At 42.4% G+C, this 22,784-nt stretch overlaps 1 protein-coding gene across 3 annotated transcripts in view; it reads left to right on the top strand.

Moving 5' to 3' along the window:
* The first annotated feature begins 5,512 nt into the window (after positions 1-5,512).
* Positions 5,513-22,784, top strand: part of LOC144892887 (uncharacterized) — a 310,345-nt gene continuing 293,073 nt past the window's right edge. For all 3 annotated transcript variants that reach the window (XR_013624005.1, XR_013624004.1, XM_078781253.1), the window contains exon 1: positions 5,513-5,679. The gene's annotated coding sequence lies outside the window, so the exon portion shown is untranslated. The remainder of the gene's footprint in view (positions 5,680-22,784) is intronic.

The following is a 22,784-nucleotide window of genomic DNA, read 5'->3' as shown; positions in this document are numbered from 1 at the left end:
CCTTGAGGGCTATAATTGTCGAATGTTCCTTCAAGAACCCCTTTTCTTCAATAACTTTTTTCCTGGTATCCCTCATAGCCATGCCCTGATTAAAAAATTTATCCAAGGAGGGATTAACAAAGTATGTGATCTGAGAGATTCATCTGGAGTTAAGTGGAAACCTGCTGGTTTGGTGGCAACCTCAGTTTGATCTCGGTCTGTCCGACTTGTAGACCAAGTTGTACGTATAGTCATAAGAAAATTTAGACAGCTAAACATCGGCTGGGAAGGTGTTGGTAACATTGAGGACTTTCGGTTAGGTTTCCCTGAAATCAAAGTGCTCCTTTCGTCTTCTCTTCAGCCGGAGATTGAACATACCCCCCCTTTTCATCTTGTAACTAAGATTGGAATCCGTGATCTCTCTCGACAAAATAAGAATGTACCCCTCTCTGGGAGAACACGAGTAGCTTTGTGGTCAGAGCGGTTAGGGTTGGGGTCTCCCTCTACCCCCCTTTGGCCTCACATGTACACCTTACCAATACATGGTGTGTTAGCGGACATACAATGGAGGTTAGCACACTGGGCGCTTCCCTCCAATATTTTTGTCCACCGTATTAACAGCTCACTGCCGGAAACTTGTCCTTTCTGTGACCAGAAGGAGGATTTGTTTCATGCTTATGTACAGTGTCGTAGACTGACATCGCTTTTCTTGTTCCTTGAATATCTTTTTCACCAATTGTCCTTCCCTTTCAATATGCATATGTTTATATTTGGTGTGTCTTTCAGGCCCACATGTAGGGATGTGGGTGTTCTTCTCAATTTTTTGGTTGCTGTTGCAAAATATGCGATATATAAATCTCGGAAAATTAAAATAGATAACGGCTATGGCTCTGAGGCTATTTCTATTTTTAAAGGGTTTGTCTCAACACGACTCAAGCTAGAATTTGATTTCTTTGTCAGTAATGGAAACGTCCAACTTTTTGAGAGAAAGTGGTGTATTGGCAATGTTCTGTGCTCAGTCGATGATTCAAAAGTGGTAATCTATATTATAATAGCCGTAGATGATTCTGTCTGTCTGTCTGTCTGTCTATCTGTTGGGTGTCTGTCCGGGGTGTGGCTTACTCGGTTTGCAGAGTAGCTCCACCCATAGCTCCACCCATTCTGGGAGTGGCTATAAACAAATATCCACCATTTTATTAACTCGCATAGCTTTGAGTCCTGTTTTGTAGGCCCGTGGTGTCTTGCTCTCCCCCAGTTTTATTTCAAATCAAATTCGATAAATCATTTCATTTTTCACAGTCGCTAACATAGTTTTAGACTCGGTTGAAAAAAAACGGGAAGAAAATCCGATGAAAGTTGCCGTTTATAGAACAAAATGAATTCTCAAAGGCCTGTAACTTCAAGGCCATTGAGTCTCTCTCACGCCTTTATCTCCAATCTAACTCACCATATGATTTCATTTTTATCGATGGTTTTACTTTTAGACTCGGTGTCAGCAATAATTGAGAACAATCCACACACGCGGGAAAATGCAGAGATATATTTTTTAAAATCGCGTCATGGTGTATCATACACCGCCCAACATGACACCGCCGGCAATGTGTCGATATATATTAAAAATTCGCTTTTGCTTTTCCGTTATGATATATTACTATTTCGTTTGATGATAGTCGTCACAAAAACGTCAACAATGATGCCGACATATATTTCTTCATTTTTATTTCATTCAACATATTAGCCGGAAGTAAAATATGTTTCAGGAAATTACCGAGAGATATTTCTTCGTTTTTTTTATTAGTTATGTGCGCATACACTTTAAATAGGTTTATTTGAAATCTTTAATTTTCCACAAACATTCCACACACGCGGGAAAATGCAGAGATATATTTTTTAAAATCGCGTCATGGTGTATCATACACCGCCCAACATGACACCGACGGCAATGTGTCGATATCTATTTTAAATTCGATATATCATTTCATTTTTCACAGTCGCTAACATAGTTTTAGACTCGGTTGAAAAAAAACGAGAAGAAAATCCGATGAAAGTTGCCGTTTATAGAACGAAATGAATTCTCAAATGCCTGTAACTTCAAGGCCATTGAGTCTCTCTCACGCCTTTATCTCCAATCTAACTCACCATATGATTTCATTTTTATCGATGGTTTTAGAGTCGGTGTCAGCAATAATTGAGAACATTCCACACACGCGGGAAAATGCAGATATATTTTTTAAAATCGCGTCATGGTGTATCATACACCGCCTAACATGACACCGACGGCAACGTGTCGATACATATTAAAAATTCGATATATCATTTCATTTTTCACAGTCGCTAACATAGTTTTCGACTCGGTTGAAAAAAAACGGGAAGGAAATCCAATGAAAGTTGCCGTTTATAGAACGAAATGAATTCTCAAACGCCTGTAACTTCAACTTCAAGGCCATTGAGTCTCTCTCACGCCTTTATCTCCAATCTAACTCACCATATGATTTCATTTTTATCGATGGTTTTGGACTCGGTGTCAGCAATAATTGAGAACATTCCACACACGCGGGAAAATGCAGAGATATATTTTTAAAAATCGCGTCATGGTGTATCATACACCGCCCAACATGACACCGACGGCAACGTGTCGATATATATTAAAAATTCGCTTTTGCTTTTCCGTTAAGATATATTACTTTTTCGTTTGATGACAGTCGTCACAAAAACGTCAACAATGATGCCGACATATATTTCTTCGTTTTTATTTAATTCAACATTATTAGCCGGAAGTAAAATATGTTTCAGGAAATTACCGAGAGATATTTCTTCGTTTTTTAAAATTAGTTATGTGCGAATACACTTTAAATAGGTTTATTTGAAATCTTTAATTTTCCACAATATAATTTACTTGCCATTTATCATTTGATGATTACGAGACAAATTCCTCTTGAGGATCGTGACAATTCATGCGCTGCGTGGAAACTTCTATTTCCAAAATGAATGAGACGATCGATGAAGAACGCAGACTTGAACAGGATGCAGCAAGAAAACGAATGAGACGGGCGAACGAGTCCATCGACGAACGTCAATGCAAACTTGCGGGGTCACCCGTGGGAATCCCACGGGCATGGATGTGTGTGACATTTCGACATATTGAGTTAGATGCTGCACATTCATTTTTACAAAATGGTTACTGGCAAGTCATCAGATCCAGAAATGGTGTAAAAACCACCGTTTAGAGGCCATTTTTCCCCGCAAAGCGGGGGTTGGCCTTTTCGGGGACCGTGGTAGTTGTTGTTTTTTTGTCCCCTTTTTGAAGCAATGTTTTACGGCCGGATGCCCTTCCTGACGCCAACCCTTTTTGCCGCCTTCAACGACAAACAGGGAATTACCAGTGAACTGGTACTCAATTAGCCGACCTCGGAAGGATGACAGGCTGAGTCAACCCCCCTGGCATTAATTCGGCGATCGACCGAGATTCGAACCCAGGATCCTAAGCCGGCACCCTAGCCGCTAGCCCAACACCAGAAATGGTGTCATGAACACAATTTATTTACGCACAAGCACAAAAGCAAGACGGGCCGATTTCCGATTCCGACGGGCGAGACGGGCCGATTTCCGATTCCGACGGGCCGATTTGGAGCAAGAAAAAGAACGAGACGGGAGAAAAAGGAGAGAAACGAGACGGGGAAAGCCGATTGGAGAGGCGAGTGAGGCGCGATTGGAGAGGAGTGTGAGGCGCGATTGGAGAGGAGTGTGAGGCACGATTGGAGAGGAGTGTGAGGCGTGATTGGAGAGGAGTGTGAGGCACGATTGGAGAGGAGTGATTGGAGGGGAGTGTGAGGCACGATTGGAGAGGAGTGTGAGGCACGATTGGAGAGGAGTGTGAGGCGCGATTGGAGAGGAGTGTGAGGCGCGATTGGAGAGGAGTGTGAGGCGCGATTGGAGAGGAGTGTGAGGCGCGATTGGAGAGGCGTGTGAAGGATTGGAGAGGAGAGGAGTGTGAGGGATTGGAGAGGTGAGGGATTGGAAAGGAGAGGGATGTGAGGGTTTGGAGAGGAGAGGAGTGCTAGGTGGAGAGAGGAGAGTGTCAGGTGGAGACAGGAGAGTGTCAGGTGGAGACAGGAGAGTGTCAGGTGGAGAGGAGTGAGGGGTCACATATTATGTGAAATAACTAAATTCACACCATTTCTGGATCTGATGACTTGCCAGTAACCATTTTGTAAAAATGAATGTGCAGCATATAACTCAATATGTCGAAATGTCACACACATCCATGCCCGTGGGATTCCCACGGGTGACCCCGCTAGTTACTTTATAATTCCTGATTGATTTGACTTTTTTCTTTGGAACTGATTGCTTGCATATATGTTTCTTCCTGTGTCCTTGAATACATTTCTCTCTCTCTCTCTTAGTTTTTCGCTTAATTTGCTCAATATATATTTTTTGTATATTTGCTGGTTTCTTTTAAATACCCTTTGCTCTTTTTGTGGTGCCTTCATGATCCTTATGCAATTTCTTTAAACTAGTTGCTGTGTGTTTTTTTTTTTTTTTTTTTTTTTTTTTTTTTTTTTTTTTACAACTGCTTTGTGAAATGTGTTTTTTATACAACTGCTTGTGAAATGGCTTTACATTGTTTATAATAAAAGGACACAAAAGTCAAGTCTCTCTCTCTCTCTCTCTCTCTCTCTGTCTCTCTCTCTCTCTCTCTCTCTCTCTCACTCTCTCACTCTCTCACTCTCTCACTCTCTCTCTCTAATATTTGTAACTGTTTAAATCTCTCTCTCGTAAGCATGTACATACCACTAGCGCTGTGTGCGTACAGTAAGCATTTCATTCCTATCCTTCTCTGAATTTTAAAGATGTCGTGTGTCTGTTGCCAATTTCATTATGAACACTTCTTTGTGCCATGACCCTGTACCTGTTTGTGACCTCCATGACCCTGTGTATAACCTCCCTCCACATCCCCCAAAATACTGACCAGGTGCCTACTTACTAAGGTTTGAAGTTCTGCAGTGAGAGATACTCACAAAGCTCCCCTCTTTGCGGCCCCCGACTATCCGAGCTCTCGCTGGCCCCTATGACTCCCCCCCTTCAATCCTCCCACTCCTTTCCCACATTCCTGCCTTGCTCTATGCTCCGCCCCATTCTCACTGTACTTCAGACATAGAAATTTACAAAAATTCTGTCTCTCTCTGTATGTTTGTATATGTATGTCTCACTCTCCCTTTCTCTTTCTCTCTCTTTCTCTCTCTCTCTCTCGCTCTCGCTCTCTCTTGTTCTCTCTCTGTGTCTCCCTTCCCTCAACCTTCATATTCCTCTCTCCCCTCCAATCTGTGATTAATTGTTTCGTCAAAATATCTACTGTACATTGTGCAAAGCACTAGAATGTGTGAAGAGAATGAACCAAAAACTAAATATACTTCAGTCCGACTTTATGATATCATGAGCCAGTGACAGCAACAATGTGTAAATCCCTCCCCTTTCCAGATGCCTCTCCCTCTTTCATCTCGTCGCTTTCCGCTCCCTTCTCACAATCCTGCTTGTGGAGAGAGAGAGAGAGAGAGGCATGCATGTACAATCATACAGTATATGTATATGTATATGCATTAGACAAAGAGCATAGCACTGTGAGTGTGGCCAAGGATCCTGATCTGCAATCCGCAGAGACATCATCGAGCGTTCCACATTTCCATTCCTGCTTTGCCCCAGGTACGTGACAACGATTTCCACCTGAGGGTTGGACGCAGCCTTTTAGCCCAAGGCACGTTGACCGCTTACCTGACGTTTGTGTGACTCGCTGCAAGGCCAGCGATTGGCCCTCGTGCCGGAAAGGTACGATGTCCCATTTGGTAGCACTAGGCACCGGCACACCGTAGTTACCTCCGTGTTACCTCCGTGACCTGCACGCCTCGTTTCTGGTAACACTGTAGGCTGAGCATGAATTCCCGTGACAGACGAGGCTTCACCTATGACTAGGTGTCTGGTATCCTGCACCGATGTCTCCACTTGGTTGAGGTGCACAAAGTTCTGTTCTCTCTCGGCTCCCACCTGTGCTCTCCTTTTCTTTTCGTGTTACCTTGACCGTTACCCCATAGGTGAAAATTCCCATTTTCATGTCCTCTTCGTTTTTCTCACCATCAGGTCATCCATGCATTTTGTTTGGAGAAGTTCCTCTTTCTTTCGGATTCCTTTTCTGCTCGACGGTTTAAACAATGTTGTCCTCATTTCCCATCTTGGCAATCAGTGGGTTTGCTGCTCATTTCCAGATTCACCTGTCCGTGGACCTGTTGCAGACGTTTATTTACTTTCCTCCAGGCATCTCAAAAACACATCCCATTGTCATAAGTGGCGTCACTGATGGATTATCACGGGTAACTTTTAATCGCAAGATAACTTTTCTTTTCTTTTTTAACGAATTCACTTTGTGCCATCACCTTGAATCCGTCACGTTGCGAAGTTGCGATGAAACCGAGTTGTGGCCGCAACGATCGATTTCCATGGAGGTGGTGAGGAAAGCTCAGTCCTTCTTGTCCAAGTGTTGTTGAGAACGTGATCAAAGTAAAACAAAACCGCCCTGTTGTTTGTTTGCAAACAGCAACATTTGTACATCGGCCCATTTCCATGCACTTGGAACAAGACTCTCTCAGAAGTTCCATGAGAGCAACGCATTGAGCAGGGTCATTCGGGCCAAACAAACCTCATGCTTTTGATGACAATGCTATTAATATGAGCTGCTGATGCTTGTACTACTACTACTACTACTACTACTACTATTACTACTACTATTACTACTACTACTACTACCACCACCACTACAACTACTACTACTACTACTACTACTGCCACTACTACTACTACTACTACGACTACTACTACCACTACTACTACTACTGCCACTACTACTGCTACGACTACTACTACTACTACTACTACCACTACTACTACTACTGCTACCACTACTACTACTACCACCACTACTACTACCACGAGTAGTACTACTACTACTACTACTACTACTACTACTATTGATACTACTGCTACTACTACCACTACTACTACTACCACTACCACTACTACTACTGCTACTAACACTACCACTACTACTGCTACCACTACTACTATTACTACTACCACTACTACTACCACTATTACTACTACTACTACTACCACTACTACTACTACCACTATTACTACTACTACTACTACCACTACTACTACTAACACTACCACTACTACTGCTACCACTACTACTATTACTACTACCACTACTACTACCACTATTACTACTACTACTACTACCACTACTACTACTACCACTACCACTACTACTACTACCACTACTACTACCACTATTACTACTACTACTACTACCACTACTACTACTACCACTATTACTACTACTACTACTACCACTACCACTACTACTACTATTACTACTACCACTACTACTACCACTATTACTACTACCACTATTACTACTACTACTACTACCACTATTACTACTACTACTACTACCACTACCACTACTACTACTAATACTACTACTACTACTACTGCTGCTACTGCAGTTTCTAAGATTTAAGGAAGAGTATGTGTCTATGTCACATGTCAAACAAGGAAATCGATGTAAACAGATAAATCAATGGATTCGAACATATGATCCCATTCCCACCATCACAAGCTATACGTGCTGAATGCGGAATCCAAACAAGCCACCAACCCAGTGTTACAGCTTTGTTGACGCGTCCTCTACGGTGTGTTGTCCTTCATGGTGTGTGTGCTCTCCTTCGTATTTATCAGTGCAATGACAGGTGTACCTTGTGAAGTATTTCCACGGTACAAATATTTGTGTACAAGCATCGTCATAAAGGGACAGCGATCTTGTGAAGTACATTTTCCTAAGATCGTGTTATAAGTTTGGTCGGCGTCGGATACCTGGAGCGCGTGCTTGTGGGTGTGTGAAGCCATCGTACCAACAGAGCGCACACCTCTTCTTTCGTTAGCCTCATGGTACTCTCTGGTTGTTGTGTGTTACCTGTTTTTCACCTTTTTCCTATTTAGTTGTTATCAGGTGTACCAGCATTGGGATTGGACTTTCTTTAGGCACGAGAACGTTCAAATGTCCCACAGATTGTTGGAATTGTCTAAGAGAATGAGCACAATGCTCTCGGGCCTAGAATGCTGCATCACCTGAAATCAGTGGCGACAACAAGACCTTTCGGGTTGTTTGCACCAACTCAAGATTGATGTATGCTTGTTCCGATAGACCCGGGATAAAGCACCTAGAGGTCTCCATCTCGCATAATTCCATCAATGGACCATCCCGGGGAACTTTATCTCTCTCATCACAAAACTAACACAACTGAAAGAGCAGTTTGGAAGCATTTATGTTTTGGGTTCTTTGTTCCTTTATTGGCCATGATAAATGAACTTGCACAGTGGCATTGTGGGTAAAAGGTACTGTACTTTGCGTTCAATAAAGAGAATCCGAGGACAGTTGTGTTGTGCAGTGTGCACTGATGCAAGGCCTCATATCAGTTTACCCTCTTTCCCAACAATTTCAGGGTAAAGTAAGAGAGAACCCAAATGGAATGTCCCAATTGTCCCATTTGCATATGACAGCTCTCACCGCGGTGGTCGCAATGCAATTCACGTGTTGTGCATTGTTTTCAAAAAGGCCTCTTGCTTTTCTAGGCAAATCGCAAGCTTCTTCCGTCACGAAACTCTTATCTCTCCGAGAGCAAAGAGGATGCGGAGTTTGTGTTCAATCTAAAGAACAATCGAGTCTCTCCGTGAGACGCATCCATGATGTTATTGCAGTCTCCGCAGCAATCGGAGGGTCAACTTCAGGCACGGTATGTTTGAATTCAGACAGGCCCGGTCCTTTGGAGATTGTCTCTTCTATCTGTCCGAGTGCGGAGTCGAGATTTCCAGAAAGGCCTTCACTTGTGTTTTATCGACATTGTAAAAGCCTTGGGACGCGGTCAACGAGATACGTTCTTTGGATAGTTCCTCAATGACGTCAGGAATCTTTGTGATGTGAAAGTCTCGGCCACTTGTCGGTGAAACTCCATGGCAATCATAATCCCCCCACCCCCCTTCCAGTGCCTCCTCCCCCCCCAAGCCCTCTCCCTCCCACACATCTCCCGATGTCCCTGCTCTCAAATGTTGTACTTGTGTGCTTCCCCCCTCTCTCCCCATCTTGTCTCCCGCTCCCTTTATCTTATGTTTTACGTGTCAGTTTGTCTTTTTGGGATCGATGTTAGCTCTTACACGAGCCTCGATATTGTATACAAAAAAAAAAACCTCCATATTTGTTTAATGCCCCAGAAGTTGCAAGACCTAAGACCTCGATACACAGCTAACTATCGCGGATAACTCCGACCCATCACTCCGGAACGACGAATGGTTCGGTCCTCTTCGTGACTCAGCTGTGGCTTTCACAAGGAAATTCTGAACAACTTCGACAAGATCTCGCTGCTTTATGAATGGATAATATCAAATGTTCTCCGTCCTCACCGAAAATACTTTATCCCCTGTTTATTTGAATCTGTGTCCGTCTTTAAGTGCTATGGTGGAAGAGGTCAGGATGTACTTGTTGATCTTGCACCCAAAATGTCCACCATCCTGACTGTGTGTCTGTTCAACTTGTGGCCTCAAGCTATGGTAACCTGTGCGGCTACTTGGAGTGTCATCTTCGAAAGCGTATACTTCAGCTTACCGTCACAGGTGGCACATTTCCTCGGTCATCTGACTTGTGTCAATCACGATGTTGATGACTCCTGTGTGGTTCAAACAATTGACTGTAATTAGATGGTATTCATGGAATACTTACCCTTCGCAGTCAACTTGTTGCGAGCCAACTCTTCTGGTTTGGAACATTTTTTTTCTTTGATCCAATATGGCTGCCAGACCACGTGAGCGATGACATCATAAATTGATATTCTCTAATATAATTGTTCCATAGATCACGCTCAATACATTTCAAACTGATCAGACGAAGCGTAGTCCCTGTCGAATTATGACGTCATAATTATGGCACCAATGACGTCATCGTTAACAACACCTATTCCTCATATGGAGTTCTTTACAATGAGCCATGTTTCAATTTTTTCCATGCAGCGGTTTTGGAGATATATAGGTGCAATATTTTTCGGTTTTTCCAAGATGGCGCCTGTACCACAAGTCCGATGACGGCATGATTATCATTAAAATATTCTAAAGGAGGATGCGCTCCTATGGTGAAAATTCCCTGCCCATCAGACCCACAGTTGCTGAAAAAAATTTAATAATGATCAGATGGATGTGTTGTATTTGTCGAATTATGACGTCATAAGGAAGGCACCGATGACATCATCATTAACATATCTTATTCCCCATGGGGAGTAGTTGACAATGAGCCAGGTCTCAATTTTTTCCATGGAGTGGTTTCAGAGATATAGAGGTGCGAAGTTTTTCCAAGATGGCGTCTGTATCACGTGACCTATGACGTCATAATCATTAATATATTGTAGAGGAGGAGGCCCTCCTATGGTGAAAATATCATGTCAATCAGACCAACGGTTGCCGAGAAAATGATTTTTTTTTAAATGCAGACACGTTCGGCACACGTACGTAACTGAATGCTTAACCTCGCCTTTCGATTCGAGAGTGCAGGGTAACGAGACGATTGTACTTTACTAATACCACGTTATTATTGTTGCTTTATAGTTTATACAGAGTGGGCCCAAAAAAAAAATGTATCCCATTTCAAAATTCAGTGAAAATTAAATGAACTATGATATGAGTGCGATCGAAAAAAGCAAATAATAGAGGGATCTTTCAAGTTTATTTCCATCAACACAGATTTTCAAAATATCTTCCATCATTCTGAGCACACGTGTGAATACGCGCACCACAGTTGCTGATGAAAAACACAATACAACATAAACATGGGTGGGGGTCCACGGGCGGCATATTTGATTGGTCCTGATGACTGTCATCAATATGTTGTCCAAGTACTGCTAAACGGAAAGGTTTTAAAAGTGGCAAGAAGGTGATTTGCGTTCTACAGTGTTCAGGTATTTAGTTAAATTGAAGTAAAATAGGAACTTTAAACATTGTAGAAAAACAAATTCATAAGTTTACCACTATTGATGCAGCATCTTTTACAACAACCTATCTTACACATTGTATTAGTTATTCATGCCTGGTGTTTGTGTCCTTTATGATGTCCTTAAAAACAGTAAGTTTCCTGTTTGGAATGATTTTCAATTTTGTTTCACTGCCAGACACGCAGACAGAGAAAAAAACTGTTAAATGAATGAATGAATGATCGGGGTTTAAGGCCATTTTTCCCCGCGAGAGCGGGGGTTAGCCGATTAAAGAGCGGAGGTTGTTAAACTGCAGATTCTTTTTCCGTTTCATGTTCAAAATATAACATTCAATTTAAATTAAGTTGTTCCTCGATCATAAAATGAAGTTTGTAGACACACAGGTAGGCAGTTGCTTATCCCCACTTTTCGCTTCACATGCGAAGACCTGGGAAACCTTTCGCTTCACATAAGACCTGGGGAATATTATGACACACAATGTTTGCTCTTTTCACTCTGAACCAGGTTCTCCTCAAACTCTTGCCTGTATTTGGCTCCATTCATTGTTTCAAATACCATTACAAGTCTCACAGTCCCTGCCACTGAAAAGCATCCCCGTAGCATGATGCTGCAGCCACCATGCTTCATGGTAGGGATAGTATTCGATTGGTGATGAGCTTTGTTCTGTTTCCGCCAGATGTCGCACTTTGCATTCAGGCCAAAGAAAGAGTTCATTTTGTGTCTCATCAGGCCACAGAATGTCTTTCACGTGCCTTTTTGCAAACTCCAGGTGTGCTGTCATTTGCCTTTTTCTCAGGAGTGGCTTCCGCCAGGTCACTCTCCTATAAAGCCTAGATTTGTAAAGTGCTGCAGAGATTGTTGCAGAAATTAGACTCTGATTAATGATTTTAAATGCGTTTCAGGAGAAAATATTGCATTTGGGTTCCTCTGGTCTAGATATACTATATTCACAGAACCTCCCTTATCTATCCAATCAGGAACTGCTTTATAGAACTCTAATAAACTTGTGAAGCATGACCTCCCTTTGCCTTTGGTAAATCTGTGCTGACTGCCTTTAATTATCCCCACGCTTTAAGAAAAAAATGGGGGGGGGGGGGGGGGCAGGGTGGGAGATAATGGAATCTTCTCCATCTCTATCTGTCCGACTGTCCGTCCTTCTGTCACACTCACTTCTCTTAAACCGTTGGGTAGAAATTCACCAAAGTTGCTATTTATGATCACCGCATGGCAAGAAGGTGCAAGAACGGTCTCATTTTGGCACTGCCTCCTGGGTTGGGGTCAAGAGGTCAAATACCGCAAGATGCAATTACGGGAACATTTTCAACATTTCAAAATGAAACTTTGTATATGCACTTAATTTTGGGGGACACATGAAATATGTAACGATTTTTTTTAGGTTTGACCGAGTTCATGACCTTTGGGGTGGAGGCTTTGGGTCATAGGGGGTCAAAACGTGGAAAAATTAACTCAAAAATTGATATTGCGCCATTCCTGGTGGAAATTTCTGCCGTTTTTCAACTTTGAGGTCGAAAGCGTTGGGATTTGCGATGATGTGCCATTGACTTTGTTCTAGTTTCGTTCACCTTTATTTAAATAATTCCTCATCTATAATAAATGTCGCCAACATCTTCCCGACAACTGAAGTTAAACAAACTGGTCTGTAGTTCCTCAATTCCTCCCTGGATCCTTTTTAACATTACGATGTTACATGTGTTACTCTCTAATCCTCTCACACCTGTTCTTACAACAATGAGCTGTTAAATAAATCTGGTTAACATCATGCTTGTCTACTCTGTTAACACCACACTTATGTACACTATTAATATCATGCTTATCTGCTCTGTAAAAATCATGCTTATCTCCTCTATTAACATCAGGTTTGTCTGCTCTGTTAACATCACACTTATCTTCTCTGTTAATATCACACTTATCTGCTCTGTTAATATCACACTTGTTTACTCTATAACATCACACTTATCTTCTCTGTTAATATCACATTTATCTGCTCTGTTAATATCACGCTTGTTTACTCTATAAAATCACATTTATTTGCTCTGTTAATATCACGCTTGTTTACTCTATAAAATCACACTTATCTTCTCTGTTAATATCACATTTATCTGCTCTGTTAATATCATGCTTGTTTACTCTATAACATCACACTTATCTTCTCTGTTAATATCACATTTATCTGCTCTGTTAATATCACGCTTGTTTACTCAACAACATCACACTTATCTTCTCTTTTAATATCACGCTTGTTCACTCTGTTATAATCACACTTATCTGCTCTGTTAATATCACATTTATCTGCTCTGTTAATATCACGCTTGTTTACTCTCTTAACATCACACGTATCTTCTCTGTTATAATCACACTTATCTGCTCTGTTAATATCACATTTATCTGCTCTGTTAATATCACGCTTGTTTACTCAACAACATCACACTTATCTTCTCTTTTAATATCATGCTTGTTCACTCTGTTATAATCACACTTATCTGCTCTGTTAATATCACATTTATCTGCTCTGTTAATATCATGCTTGTTTACTCTATTAACATCACACGTATCTTCTCTGTTATAATCACACTTATCTGCTCTGTTAATATCACATTTATCTGCTCTGTTATTATCACGCTTGTTTACTCTATTAACATCACACTTATCTTCTCTGTTAATATCATGCTTGTTTACTCTGTTAACATCACACTTATCTGCTCTGTTAACATCATGCTTGTTTACTCTATGAACATCACACTTATCTTCTCTGTTAATATTACATTTATCTGCTCTGTTAATATCATGCTTGTTTACTCTGTAACATCACACTTATCTTCTCTGTTAATATCACATTTACAGTCACGTGAAAAAGTAAGTACACCCCATGTAAAGTTTTGACTTTTTCAACATATTTCAACATACAGCTATTTGATCTTCATTTCAACAATATTGACAGATAAAGGTGATATAATATAACAAATACATGAAACATTTACATTTTGTAGTCCATTGTATAATTTAAATAAACATAAATGCAAATTTCACATGTGGAAAAAGTAAGTACACCCTTGGCTCTAATAGGTGGTATTGCCCCTTTGGCAGAAACAACCTCAAGTAGGCGTTTCTTATAACTGTCTACCAGTCTCTGACATCGACTGGGAGAAATTTTTGCCCACTCTTCCATGCAGAATTCTTTCAGCTGTGCGATGTTTGAGGGGTTTCTTGCATGCACAGCTCGTTTAAAATCCCCCCACAACATCTCGATGGGATTTAGATCTGTGCTTTGACTTGGCCATTCCAGAACCCTCCATTTCTTTCTTTTCAGCCATTCCTTGGTGGATTTACTGGTATGTTTAGCGTCATTGTCATGTTGCAAGGTCCACCTTCGGTTGAGCTTCAACTCTCCGACAGATGGCCTCACATTATCCTCAAGCACCCTCTGGTACAATGAAGAATTCATAGTGGATTCTATGATGGTGAGCTGCCCAGGCCCTGATGCAGCAAAGCTGCCCCAATCTAAAATATTTCCAACGCCATGCTTTACAGTTGGTATCAGGTTTTTGTGGTCAAATGCTGTCTTTGGTTTTCACCAAACATGTCTTCTGGTACTGTGGCCAAATACCTCTACCTTTGACTCATCTGTCCAGAGCCTGACGGCATCAGCCCACGGGTCCTAAAATCCTGTTCTTCCGCTCTTTCACTCCCTCTCTCTGTTCTCTTCACCGTCTCTTTTGCTCAAGATCATCTGCCATCTGCTTGGAAATCAGCCAACATCACCGCTTTACACAAAAAAGGTGCAAAAACAGATCCAAGCAACTACAGACCAATCAGCGTTCTCCCAATTATCAGCAAAGTCATGGAATCCATCATTGCTTCGGATATGAAATCTTTCCTCTTCTCCAATGGCTTGATCTCTGATCATCAATTTGGTTTCAGACCAGGTCACTCGACTCTGGACATGCAGCTTCTGCTGTCTCAACAATGAATGGAGGTCCTCAATGCCAAACAGGAAATTAGAGCTGTCTCCCTCGACATATCATGTGCCTTCGATACAGTCTGGCACCCCGCTCTGCTCACCAAAACCTCCTCCTTTGGTATCCATGGAAATCTCCACGCAGGGCTGGCGGGCTTCCTCTCTAGTCATAGTCAACGTGTGGCCCTGAATGGGTTTCTCTCATCTCCTCTTCCTGTTCAGGCTGGAGTTCCCCAAGGCAGTGTTCTGGGCCCTGTGCTTTTTCTGGTCTTCATCAATGATCTCTCCGACTCTCTTGAAAATCCTCTCTATCTCTTTGCTGATGACTCCACTCTCTGCCGCTCCATTCCTCATCCCTCAGATCGGCAGTCTGCAGCCTCCTCACTCTCTGCAGACCTGGACAATATCACAGACTGGGCAAAGAAGTGGAACATGTCTTTCAATCCTGACAAATCTCACACTCTTACGATGTCTCTCTGAAAAGACCGACTGGACAACCCTCCCATCCACTTTCTGAATAATCCTCTCCATGAAGTTCTGTCACTCAAGCTTTTGGGTCTCACTATCTGCCATGATCTTTCCTGGGAAAACCACATTTCAAATCTGGCCTCCAAAGCCAGTCGCCGACTGGGCATGCTCCGTCGTGCGAAGTCCTTCCTTGGCACACCTGAGCTCCTCACCACATACAAGGCTTTCATCCGCAGCTCAATGGAATACTGCTCTCCCCTCTGGGCTGGTGCTCCTGCCTCACACCTAGCTCGTCTTCATGCTGTTGAAACCAAAGCGTTCAGAATCATTGGAATCTCCCGTGATGAAGCTACCTCCGAGGGCCTTTCACTCACTCACCGCAGGCAGGTTGGTGGTGTTTCCCTCTTCTACCGACTCCTCTCTGGCCCTGCCTCCACCAGCTCTCTCTGGGCTCTGTCCCCCAAATATTCCTACAGGTCGCACAAGATCTGCCTGCATCCCTCTTATGGTTGAACTGCCAAAATCAAGACTTTCTGCTCACCTTCACTCCTTCATTCCTCTTTTCTCCCGTCTCTGGAACAAACTCCCTCACTCCAATCCCAATCCTCCCTCCAGGTCTTTAAAACAGCTGTTCACCACCATCTCTTATCTTCTCCCATCCAAAATCTTGATCTCTTCTACCCCCGCTAATTCCACCCCAAATCCACTTTTTTGAAATACCAACTTCTTTCCTGGAAGTCCTTGGTGTCCTTGGTGTCCTTGGTGTCCTTGTGTTTATACTTCTCCCACTCCCACCCCCCTTCCCACGCTGCCTCCCCCCAAGCCCTCTCCCTCCCACACATTCCCGATGTCCCTGCTCTCAAATGTTGTGTTTATGTGCTTCCCCTTCTCTCCCCATCTTGTCTACCGCTCCCCTTTTTATATACTTTGTTTGTTTGTCTGTTTGATTTGTTTGTGTGATAAATGTTAGCTCTTTCACGAGCCTCGATTATGTATTCCAAAAAAAAAAGAGCACATTGTTCCAGAGGTGCTGGTCTTTGCCTCGGTGTTCATTGGCAAACTTCAGTCATGCCCTGATGTTCCTTCTGGACAGCAAAGGTTTCCTCCTGGCACACCTCCCATGTAGATCAAATTTGTGCAGCCTCTTTCTAATGGTAGACTCGTGCACTTTGACATCAACAGTGGCAAGAGCTACCTGTAGGTCCCATGATGACATTCTGGGGTTCTTAGAGACTTCTTTCAGCATCTTGCGGTCTGCTCTCAGGCTGAACTTGCTGGGGCGGTCTGGCCTGAACAAGTTGGCAGTTGTTTGGAATCTTCTCCACTTGTAGATGATCTTCTGGACAGTCGAATGATTGATTTGAAATTGTTTGGAGATCTTTTTAAATCCCTTCCCAGACTCGTAGGCATCTATAACCTTCTTTCTGAAGGCCTCAGAGAGCTCTTTTGATCTAGGCATGGTGACGCCGCACACTTCAACAACAAAGAGCAAACCAAACTAAATGTCTGAGGTTTAAATAAGACAGGTTCCTCCAGGATCCTCTCTAACGATGTTCTAATCATTTGCACCTGAGCTGGTGCACCTCATTCTAATTTTAGGTATTTGAAGTAATGATAAATGTAGGGGTGTACTTACTTTTTCCACATGCGAAATTTGCATTTATGTTTATTTAAATTATACAATGGACTACAAAATGTAAATGTTTCATGATATTTGTTACATTATATCACCTTTATCTATCAATATTGTTGAAATGAAGATCAAATAGCTGTATGTTGAAATGTTTTGAAAAAGTCAAAACTTTACATGGGGTGTACTTACTTTTTCACGTGACTGTATCTGCTCTGTTAATATCACGCTTGTTTACTCTATAACATCACACTTATCTTCTCTGTTAATATCACATTTATCTGCACTGTTAATACCACGCTTGTTCACTCCATAACATCACACTTATCTTCTCTGTTAATATCACATTTATCTGCACTGTTAATACCACGCTTGTTCACTCTATAACATCACACTTATCTTCTCTGTGAATATCACATTTATCTGCTCTGTTAATATCACGCTTGTTTACTCCATAACATCACACTTATCTTCTCTTTTAATATCACGCTTGTTTACTCTAGAACATCACACTTGTCTTCTCTGTTAATATCACACTTATCTTCTCTGTTAATATCACATTTATCTGCTCTGTTAATATCACGCTTGTTTACTCTATAACATCACACTTATCTTCTCTGTTATAATCACACTTATCTGCTCTGTTAATATCACATTTATCTGCTCTGTTAATATCATGCTTGTTTACTCTATAACATCACACTTATCTTCTCTGTTAATATCACATTTATCTGCTCTGTTAATATCACGCTTGTTTACTCTATAACATCACACCTATCTTCTCTGTTATAATCACACTTATCTGCTCTGTTAATATCATCGTTTTCTGCTCTGTTATCATCACACCTATCTGCTCTGTTCATATCATGCTTGTCTGCCCTGTTAATATCACCGTTGTCTGCTCTGTTATCATCACACTTATTTGCTCTGTTCATATCATGTTTGCCTGCCCTATTAATATCACGCTTGTCTGCTGTGTTAATATCACTGTTGTCTGCTCTGTTATAATCACCCTTATCTGCCCTGTTAATATCTCGCTTGTCTGCTGTGTTAATATCACTGTTGTCTGCTCTGTTATAATCACACGTATCTGCTCTGTTCATATCTCGCTTGTCTGCCCTGTTAATATCACGCTTTTCTGTCCTGTTAATATCACCATTGTCTGCTCTGTTATAATCACACTTATCTGCTCTGTTAATATCACTGTTGTCTGCTCTGTTATAATCACACATATCTGCTCTGTTAATATCACTGTTGTCTGCTCTGTTATAATCACATGTATCTGCTCTGTTCATATCTCGCTTGTCTGCCCTGTTAATATCACGCTTTTCTGTCCTGTTAATATCACCGTTGTCTGCTCTGTTATAATCACACTTATCTGCTCTGTTAATATCACCGTTGTCTGCTCTGTTATCATCACACTTATCTGCCCTGTTAATATCACACTTCTGTGCTGTGTTAATATCACTGTTGTCTGCCCTGTTATAATCACACGTATCTGCTCTGTTCATATCTCACTTGTCTGCCCTGTTAATATCACCCTTGTCTGCTCTGGTAAAAACATACTATCCATTCTGTTAATATCATACTATCTGTTTTGTTAATATCATGCTTATCTGATTTGTTAAAATCATTCTATCTGTTCTGTTGAGGCTGAGTATGGTAGAGGATGATGTGGTTGAGCTTGAAAGTGGTTGGATGTCAATGCAAGATAGTCTTTTGGGAGCGGTTGGTGAGGTATGTGGATGGACAAAAGGACCACCGGGGCACTCGGAAACATGGTGGTGGGATGATGAAGTTGGAAAGAAGATTGAGAGAACAGGAAGAAGTTCAAGGAGTGGCAGAAGGCGAAGGGTACGGGAGCAGAAACAGCAGAGCATGAAAGTTATAAGGCAGCCAAGAAGGCTGCAAAGAAAGAGGTAGCAAAGGCGCAAGAGGCATGTAGGAAAATGTACCGGAGAACGCTTGGATTCGGAAGAGGGTCAAAGAGCGGTATTCAGGATTGCAAAGCAGATAGCGAAAGAGAGGTGTGATGTGATGGGGGTGAGTTGCTTGAAGGATGAAGTGGGACAAATCGTTGTGGACCCAGATGGAATTAAAGGAAGATGGAAGAGATATATGGAAATACTGTTGAATGCAGAGAATGAATGGGATGGCAACATAGAGAGTAACCCAGTTTAAGGACCGGCAAAGAAGATAACCGAGAAGGAAGTTGAGGAAGCGATAAAAGCAATGAAGAGTAGAAAAGCGGGAGGGCTGACGGGAGTTGTGGGAGATATGTTGAAGGCAGCGGGAAATTGGGGTGTGAAGAGAATGACAGAGATCTGCAATCTGGTGGTGAAAGAAGGTCGCATTCCAGTGGATTGGGAACTGAGTACCCTCGTCCCTTTATACGAGGGGAAAGGTGACCCTCTGGAGTGTGGCTCGTATCGAGCGATAAAGTTATTGGAGCATGGAATGAAGGTATTTGAAAGGGTGTTGGAGAGGAGGATAAGGAAGAAGGTGAAGATTGACGAAATTCAGTTTGGATTTATGTCAGGAAGAGGAACGACAGACGCACTTTTTATTGTGAGGCAGTTGCAGGAGAAGTACATGGAGAAGAGGAAGAAGTTGTTTCTTGGGTTTGTTGATCTGGAGAAAGCATTCGATAGGGTTCCACGTGAAGTAGTGACATGGGCATTGAGGAAGTTAGGAGTGGTGATGGCAATGTACAAAAGAGCGCGCACAGTTGTAAGGACGAAGGATGGGTACAGTGGTGAGTTTGAGGTGAAGGTGGGAGTGCATCAGGGGTCGGTACTAAGTCCACTACTATTTGTAGCTGTGATGGAGGTGCTGGCTCGGAACGTAAAGGAGGGTTTACCGTGGGAGTTGTTGTATGCAGATGATCTGGTGTTGATTGCAGAAAGTATGGATGGACTGAAGGAGAAGATGAACAAATGGAAGACATGTATGTATGTATGTATGTATGGAGACAAATGGTCTGAAGGTGAATATCTGAAAAACGAAGGTGATGGCAAGTGATAAAGCATGTGGTGAGGTGGAAAGAACTGGGAAGTGTCCGTGTGCTGTGTGCAGGAAGGGTGTCGGAGTGAATTCCATTCAATTCACAATGTGCGCTGAGTGGGTTCATCAAAAATGTAGTGGTCTGAGAGGGTCATTAACCAGTGTGGCAGCTACATTCAAGTGTAAGGTGTGCACAGAGGGAGCTGCAGATGGAGGAAATGTTGAGTTGGATCATGGAGACGGCATGAAGCTGGAAGTTGTGAAAACATTTTGTTACCTAGGAGACATGCTGAATGGAGAAGGTGGATCAGACGCGGCAACGGTTGCTCGAGTGAGATGTGTATGGAAGAAGTTTCAGGAACTGAGTGGCGTGCTGACGAGGAGGGGAGTGTCATTGAAGCTGAAGGGAAAGGTGTATGCTGCATGTGTGAGAAGTGTTATGATTTATGGGAGCGAGACATGGGTAATGAACGTAGAGCAGCAACGAAGGCTGGAAAGGGTGGAAATGCGAATGGTTCGGTGGATGTTCGGTGGATGTGTGGAGTATCGTTGAGAGAGAGGAAGACAAATGATGAATTGCGAAAGATGATGGGAATAGAGCCTGTGATTAATGCTGTGAAGAGGAACAGTTTGAGATGGTTTGGTCATGTGTTGAGGAAGGATGAAAGTGGCTGTTTGAGAAGAGTGATGGAAATGAATGTAGAAGGAAGTAGAGGACGGGGAAGACCGAGAAATACTTGGCTGAAGATGGACGAAGAAGAAATGCGGGCAAGGGGTTTAACAAGGGGGGATGCAGAAAATAGGGCAAAATGGAGAAGATTGTCATCGGGGCTGCAAGGCTAACCCCTGCTCTTGCAGGGAAAATGGCCTTAAAATGCCTGTTGTTTGTTTGTATTCTATCTGTTCTGTTAAAATAATGCTATCTGTTCTGCCCCCACCTTTACAACTCTCTGATCCATACATTATCTGGCCATGGGGCTTTATTTTCTCTTAAGAAAGAAGATAGGAGGGTTTGCCAAATGGTCCTTTTGGAAAAAGAGATATTGAGAGTGTGGGATTTGTCAGGATTGAAAGACATATTCCAAGTGTTTGACCAGCTTGTGATTTTTTTTTTTTTAAGGTCTGAAGATTTAAGAGACTGCAGCCTGTCTGAAGGATGAGTGATGTGATGTCAGAGGGTGGAGTCATCAGCAAATAGATAAAGAGGATTTTCCAGAAAATCCGAGAGATTCTTGAAGAAGATCAGGAATTGGACTGGGTCGAGAACACTGCATTGGGGCACTCCAACCTTGACAGGGAGAGGAGAGGAAAGGATTCTGTTGAGAGTCGCATGTTGTCTCCGAGAGTAGAGGAAGTCAGTAATCTAAGAGTGGAGTTTCCCTGGGATTCAATCGGAAGAGTGTTTGGAGAGCAAAGAGGGATGCCAGACTGTATCAAAAGCATGAGATACAGTGCATTCAGAAAGTATTCAGACCCCTTCACTTTTTTCACATTTTGTTATGTTGCAGCCTTCTGCTGAAATCGTTTAAATTCCTTTTTTCCCTCATCAATCTGCACTCAATACCCCATAATGACAAAGAGAAAACAGGATTTTAGAAAGTTTTGCAAATTTATTAAAAAGAAAAAACTGAAATATCACATTGACATAAGTATTCATACCCTTTGCTATGACACTTGAAATTTAGCTCAGGTGCCTCCCATTTCTCTTGATCATCTTTGAGATGTTTCTACATCTTGATTGGAGTCCACCTGTGGTAAATTCAATTGATTGGACATGATTTGGAAAGGCACACACCTGTCTATATAAGGTCTCACAGCTGACAATGCATATCAGAGCAAAAACCAAGCCATGAGGTCGAAGGAACTGCCTGCAGAGCTCAGAGACAGGATTGTGTCGAGACACAGATCTGGGGAAGCCTACAGAAAAATCTCTGCTGCATTGAAGGTTCCCAAGAGCACAGTGGCCTCCATAATTCTTAAATGGAAGAAGTTTGGAACAACCAGGACTCTTCCTAGAGCTGGCCGCCCGGCCAAACTGAGCAATTGGAGGAGAAGGGCCTTGGTAACAGAGGTGACCAAGAACCCGATGGTCACTCTGGCTGAGCTCCAGAGATCCTGTGTGGAGATGGGAGAAACTTCCAGAAGGACAACCATCACTGTAACACTCCACCGATCTGGGCTTTATGGCAGAGTGGCCTCTCCCCAGTGAAAGACACATGAAATCGCGCTTGGAGTTTGCAAAAAAGCACCGAAAGGACTCAGACTGTGAAAAACAAGATTCTGTGGTCTGATGAAACCAAGATTGAACTGCTTGGAGACAGAGTCGGGAGACAGAGTCGGGAGACAGAGAGACAGAGAGACAGAGAGTCAGAGAGTCCATATAGGTCGGTCGGTCCATGGGGACCGATCGGCACTCTGGTTCTGACTGTGTTGCATTGATGAGTCGGTCAGCCTTGAAGAATGGGGAAGATTCAAGTGGGGAAAACACCACAAGTCTGGAGGTATAACCACCGTGAAGAGGCGTCCCTGATAGTTGTACTAATGTAATGTGTTAAATCAGGTGGTGTATAAGACACTGCATCAATGGCAGTAAACTTCCCGAATTTTTTATACAACCTTTGAAATGATTTTATTTCAGTAGAAT

The sequence above is a fragment of the Myxine glutinosa genome, chromosome 7 (genome assembly GCF_964187855.1).
Source record: "Myxine glutinosa chromosome 7, kmMyxGlut1.1, whole genome shotgun sequence".
NCBI classification, from domain to species: domain Eukaryota; kingdom Metazoa; phylum Chordata; class Myxini; order Myxiniformes; family Myxinidae; genus Myxine; species Myxine glutinosa.
The sequence above is the reverse complement of the archived record's forward strand: the minus strand, read 5'-3'. Positions and strand labels throughout refer to the sequence as shown.